The following is a 6,964-nucleotide window of genomic DNA, read 5'->3' on the forward strand; positions in this document are numbered from 1 at the left end:
ACAGAATAAAAAATCGTATCCATAGTAGCTGAGAGTAAGAGACAGACATTCCCAAGGAAAAACAAATAATAGTGGACTGAAAAGAAAGGAAAAAAAACCCAATAAAACAAAACTATACATTGTATACACAACCATCCATTTCTACTAACTTCCAAAGCTGGCCTGCTCCAGGTCTGATGTTACTGGGTGTAGAGGGGTGCAGGGAGGGGGAGATCCCTTCTTTTAAGGTAGTCTCTAATGGACACAGGTATGCCTGACCATCCCTTGACAGTGGCAGGCTTGGCTCTATTGAGTCGTGCTGTTGTACTCTCAAGAGACACTATGCTCTGGTAGGACGCCATCCAGCACTTAATTAAAGGAAGTTTGGGATTAAATCACAGTGTCAGTGTGGTCTTTTTTTGCTGCAGTAAAGCCTGCCAGCATTAGTCTTCGCTGATTTAAATTGAGAGACAAAGATGAATCGTCATTGAGCAGACAAAGGCAGGGATGAGGCAACATTGTTGATCCTAATAACTCTTACAACGTTGACATAACCTGTGTCCAAAAATCTCTAGTCAGGGAGCAGTCCCAAAATATATGCATTGTTGTGCCCAGCACCTGAGCCCAGCAGTGAGTACAGTTAGGGCCGCTAATTAGTTTCATTTTAAAACATTTGATTGGTGTAGCATATGCTCTGTGAATCATCTTATAGTGTATAAGCTGATGCGCAAGATTTTTAGAGGTACTGCTTATGTTAGACCATATCGTTTCCCAATTTGGTTCCAGACTGACAATGCGGAGTTCCCTGGCCCACACCCCTTCAACTGCCAGTGTCTTAGTAGAGTGATCAAGCAGAGAGTTACATATACATGTCACTGTCCCGCGAGTACCCTGCCCAGGACCGATCCACTCCTCCATAGTGTGCTCCGGCAAAGGCCCATTCCAGGGCACCCCATATGTGTTCATTGCGGATCTCAGTCTCAAGTAAAAAAAGAAAGAGGTGCCTAGTAAATCATATTCCTCCCTAATATCTTGGAATGAACGGAGCCCAGCATTGTTAAAAATATCACTGAGAGTGAAGACACCTTTTTGTGACCATGAGGGAAATGTAAAAGGCTGCCCACCTGATTGAAGGTGATAGTTATTCCATAGTGGAGATGTTTGATGAAATAAATCTATTTTGCCCATCATCAGTTCTACTTTTTTCCATACATCAGTAGAATTGGTTACAATGCTCCCGTATTGTAGATTAATGTTTTTGCGCCCCCTGCCTGTATATAACAAGTCTTCCAGACAGTGTGGCTTCACGCGTGCTGCCTCAATAGCCCGCCAAGGGACATCAGATTCCTGGTTTCTCCAAACATGCAGTGGTCTAATGTGAAAAGCATAATAATAAAAATTAAGGTTTGGGACAGCTAAGCCTCCAGTGAGTTTGGTTCTTTGTAAGGTTGTAAGTTTGATTCGTGCACGCTTTCCTCCCCAAAGAAACTGTGATATGAGGGAGTGCATTTCCGTGATAAATTTAGGTGGTGGTGCCAGGGGGATCATAAAAAACAAATCATTAATCCGAGGCAAAATGTTAATTTTGATAGTTGTAACTCTGCCTTGTAAAGACACATAAAGAGAGCCCCACCTCTTCAGATCTGTAATCTTCTTTTTCACAGCCAAAAAGTTTTCCTGAACTATTCTACTAAGACTGGGGTAAATCTTTATGCCAAGGTATGGAAAGGATGTACAGTTAGGGATGTCAGCAATCAAACTGGTATTTACTGCAGCAGTATTCAACGGAAGAAGAGCAGAGTTAGTCCAGGTGATTTATATCCTGCCATCCCTTTAAATAGATCAAAGAGCTTTAGGAATTGCAGTAATGATGTCCGAATATTAGATATGAAAAGAAGACAATCATCTGCATATCTTAAAATATAATGTCTAGATTGGTCTATGGTTATAGGAGATATTGTGTCACTCTCTCTGATGGACTGAGCCAGGGGTTCTAGGGACAAGGCAAAGAGCAGAGGGGAAAGTGGACAACCCTGTCTGGTTCCACGATGCAAAGGAAAGGGTTGTGATTGATATGTTCCTGTGAGAACCGATGCTGTAGCATGAACGTATAGCATTTGTGTCATGGAGATGAAGTTAGGCCCAAATCCGAATCTCTCCATGACCAGCCATAGGTAACTCCATTCCTGTCTGTCAAAAGCTTTATCAGCATCAAGAGAGAGAACAGCACAGTCCTCTGGAATGGTATCTGCAACCTCAATAACATGTAGGAGCCTCCTAACATTATCTGATGCTACTCTCCCTTTCATGAATCCCGTCTGATCAAAGTGAATTAACTTCCCAATTACCGTCTCCATGCGAGTAACCAGTACTTTGGCACAAAGCTTCACATCTCCACAAATCAGTGAAATTGAGCAATAACTTGAGCATTCGAGTGGATCTTAACCTTTCTTGAGTAAGATGGTGATGAGTGCATTTCTCTGGTCCCTATGAAAGGATCCCTGTTCAATGGCAAAGTTTATAGAGCCCAATATAAGAGGTACTACCTGATCCCAAAAAGGCTAGATACAGTTCTGAAGGTAGACTGTCCAAACCAGGACTCTTGCCGTTTTGGAGAGTTTTTACTGCTGTTTCAAGCTCTTCTAAAGAGATGGGGCTTTCTAATTTTAAGCTCTCTAAGTGGTCCAGACAAGGAAAAGCTAAATTTTGAAGAAACATGGTGCACTTCTCCATATCTACACGGCAGTCTGATGTGTAGAGACTGCTGTAGCAATTTTTGAAAACATTGTTGATTGCTCTGGGATCTGTAAAAACGTCACCTTCTGTTGTACGAATTGCATTAATCACTGCTTTGGATTCATTTTGTTTTAACCAGAGGGCTAATAGTCTACTCGGGCGGTCGCCATCATAATAATATCGCCGTTTGGTTCTATGTAGAATAAACTCGGCCTTGCGTATGGATAAATTTCTATATTCTCCCCTTAATGCCTCGGGAATATTGGTGTTGGCTTCACAGGGTGTTTCTCTCTGTGCCTTCTCCAATCTGTCTATCTCCTGCTCAATTTCAGAAAACCGCTTATTGTGCTCAGCGTTTAACCTAGAAGAAAAACTAATACACGTGCCTCTTATAAAACATTTCGCTGCTTCCCATAATGTTTGGGGATTGTCACATGACCCGAACATTATGTATGTATTACCCTGTTTAATAAATTCACCAAGTTGTGTTTTCATTTGTAATAGAAAATCAGCATTGCTAAGCAGAGAGTCATTAAATCTCCATCTGTGTGCTTTGGGATAATCAATTAATGGTGTTAAAGTGCATGACACAGGGGCATGATCAGAGATTAAGATAGGGAGCATGTTAATATGGGGTATATTATTTATAAGAGAAGGGCTGACAAATATATAATCAATCCTGGAGGAGGTGCCATGACGACTAGAATGAAAGGAATAGGCTTTAACTTTGTCATTACGAATGCGCCAGCGATCCACTAAGTTCAAGTCAACCAGGAAGGATCTTAGAGCTAAGGATGAGGGAGCAGCTGCATTAAGTGCGCCTGTAGATCTGTCAAGCTCTGGGGAGACTGTGGTATTGTAATCACCAGAGACAATGCAATGAGGGTCTCGATAACGTAACAAAGTCGCATTGATGGAGGGCAAAAAGTTTTCATCAAAAACATTAGGTGCGTAGATACACGCTAATAGAAGTTTTATATAATTAATAGAGAGCAGCACATAGACAAATCTACCATCGTTGTCATTACCATTATCCATAATCACAAGCTGTAATTTCCTTTCCACTATAATAAGGACAGCTCTAGCTTTAGTTGATGCATATGAATGAGCTATAATTTTGTAGTGCTTGTTTTGGAACTGCTGTACGTCCTTCGCTGTCAGGTGTGTCTCTTGAATCAGAGCTATAGAAACATGTTTGCGGTGTAAAAATTCTAGGCAACGAGTGCGCTTAATGGGTGAGTTCAGACCTCGAACGTTCCAGCTCAAGATATTTAAGTTGGCCATTTAAATGGTGGTGTAGATGTGTAGCAAAATAACATGTAAACAGTTGACTTTATATGAGTAGTAAAGAAAAGACTTAAACTGAGAATATGTCTCCTAATAGCTAATGGCCACACAATACATTTAACAGACAAATTGAAAGTCTGACAACAGAACTAAACAGGCAAACCGCCAGGTCCTTATTACACCTAAGGTTTGCATGGAACATACACTAGTCATTCCGGTGGCGCAAGTACTGCAAGGCCACTACTCACAACCCTTCTCCCCTCCTGTGTCTCATGATGTTCAACAAACAGAAACAAACAGAAAAAAAACCCCACAGAATAGATGTTGAAATTGGCATAATACACAAAGTACATAAGGAGCTTCAGCACTATGGGCTGTTCAGTCCATGATATAGAACGCGAAATAAAACACACAATAAAACATCATAAATATCAACCAACTTATCTATACAATAGGAAAATTGCTCAAGAGTGAACAATGTGTGATGTGAACGATTCAATCCCTATGACACAAACTATCAGATAACCCACACAGCAGGACATCATTAACTTCAACAAGCTTTGTTAAGCAATGTGAGGAATAAACAGCCTAAAGAGTGAACAATATGTGCAGAATATGTGCGATGTGCAGAACTGTAGCAACTACAGAGCTATAAAATAGTAGTAGTTGTAGAAAGAGTCACTGTTGAATAGCTAAATTAGCAGGTAGTCACAGTGTAAAGCATACAAAAATCGTTTAGCCGTGGGCAATAACTCACGGTGGTGGTGACGAGGTGTCCATCTTGTTGCCGTTGTTCGGCTCCCAGAGCAAAACGGCCATTTCTTAGTTTTGCATGGCTGGTGGAGGTTGAAAGGTGTTTTGGAGAAACTTCTCGGCTTCATGTGCTGTCCCAAAGTTGACAGTGTGCCCACGATAGGTGATTTTCAGCTGAGCCAGGTGAAGCAGGAATGGCTGGAGCCCAAGCGAAACCATCCTCTTGTGGACCGGGGCGAACTCCTTCCGTTTGCTTGTCATTTCTCTGCTGTAATCCGGGAAGAACAGCAAGGTTTGCTTGTTATGCTTAACGGGCTAAACTCTAGCTCCATTCAACATGGCTTGACGATCAGAGAAGTCCAGCAGTTTGAAGATCAGTGTGCAAGGCCAGTTAGCATCTGTGCTAATTCTGCTGTAAAGTCTATGGGCCCTCTCTATGTGGATAACCCATTCTCCCAATGAAGGTATCCACTTCGGCAAGTTTTTGCTCAGAAAACCAATGACGTCCGACCCTTCCTCACCTTCCTTCAGCCCGAACAGTCTCAGGTTGGACCTCCGGCTATGGTCCTCCATCTGAGTGATCTTTGAGGTGAGTTCCCCCACTTGATGCTGAAGATCATTAGCTTGTTGCTTGCTAGTTCTCACCGTAGCCTGCAGCGCGTCAAACTTAGCCGTGTTGCTCCGGATAGCTTTGTGAGAGGACTCGAGGTCTTTGGCCATTTCACACATATGTTGAATTTGATGCGTTAGTTTTGTTAACTGTGGGATGAGGACACTGTTGATCGCTTCTTTCACTGCCGACTGGATTAACATGTTGAGGTCTGTTCTAGCAACGCGGTCTTAACAGCGTTAGCTATGGTGTTGTCGAGCTCTTCCTTTGGCATCGTAACCATAGGTTTTTTCTTTAATGGCAACATACTCTCGCCTTCCCGTTTGCCTCCAGGCTTTACTTGAGATATTATGCTGTGATGTGTTATCAATGTTGGTCGAAAGATTAACTGAAAAAAGGAGTTTAGCAGTTGTTGAGGATGAGCTACTGAGCTACGTGTGCATCACAGTCGAGCGACACCCGGAAGTCACAGGGTAGTAGTTCTTGAAGAGGTGAGTTTTCAACCTGCGCCGAAAGATGGGCAGTGACTCCGCTGTCCTGACATCAGTGGGGAGTTCATTCCACCACTGTGGGGCCAGGACAGAAAAGAGCCGTGACCGGGTCGATCGGCAGCAAGGGCCTCTGAGCGACGGGGCAACCAGGCATCCCAAGGCAGCAGAGTTAAGTGGTCAGACGGGGGTGTAGGGCTTGACCATGGGCTAGAGATAGGAAGGAGCTGTTCCTTTCACTGCCCTGTAGGCTAGCACCACAGTCTTAAACTGGATGCGAGCATCTACTGGGAGCCAGTGTAGGAACATGAGAAGGGGAGTTGTGTGGGAGAACTTAGGGTGGTTGAACAACAGACAAGCTGCAGCTTTCTGAACAAGCTCCAGGGGTCTGATGGCCGATGCTGGGGCGCCAGCAAGGAGGGAGTTGCCGTAGTCCAGCCAGGAGATGACCAGAGTCTGGATGAGCACCTGTGCCATCTCGTCGGTGAGGAATGGGCAAATCCTCCTGACGTTATAGAGGAGAAATCTGCTGGAGCGTGCAACTGATGCAACGTTTGCAGCAAATGACAGTTGGTCATCCAGAATCACACCCAGATTCCTCGCAGTCCGAGTTGGCGTCACTACAGTGTTGTCAATGGTGATGGTCAGGTCTCGGTGAGGGCGACCTTTCCCCGGGAGGAACATCAGCTCTGTCTTGTCCAGACTGAGCTGCAGGTGGTGTGTCGCAAGCCACTCTGAGATACCAGTCAAGCACGCAGCAATGCGTGTCTCTACTTTACTTATGTGTCAGAGGGAGGGAAGGACAAGATCAGCTGGGTGTCATCGGCATAACAATGGTAAGAGAAGTCATGCGAGTGAATAACAGAACCCAGGGATGTCGTGTACATGGAGAACAGGAGAGGACCCAGAGCTGAACCTTGTGGAACACCTGTAGTCAGTCTGCGAGGCTCCGACATAGATCCCCTCAATGTCACCAGGTAGGAGCGACCCGTCAGGTAGGATGCAAGTGCAGAGCCTGTGACACCCAGCCTCTTGACCATACCGCGTGGAATGATGGCATTTGGGCGGTCTGCTACTGTTTGCCAGATCTGAGCCAGAACCAAGCCATAGC

The sequence above is a fragment of the Lampris incognitus genome, chromosome 16 (genome assembly GCF_029633865.1).
Source record: "Lampris incognitus isolate fLamInc1 chromosome 16, fLamInc1.hap2, whole genome shotgun sequence".
NCBI lineage: Eukaryota > Metazoa > Chordata > Actinopteri > Lampriformes > Lampridae > Lampris > Lampris incognitus.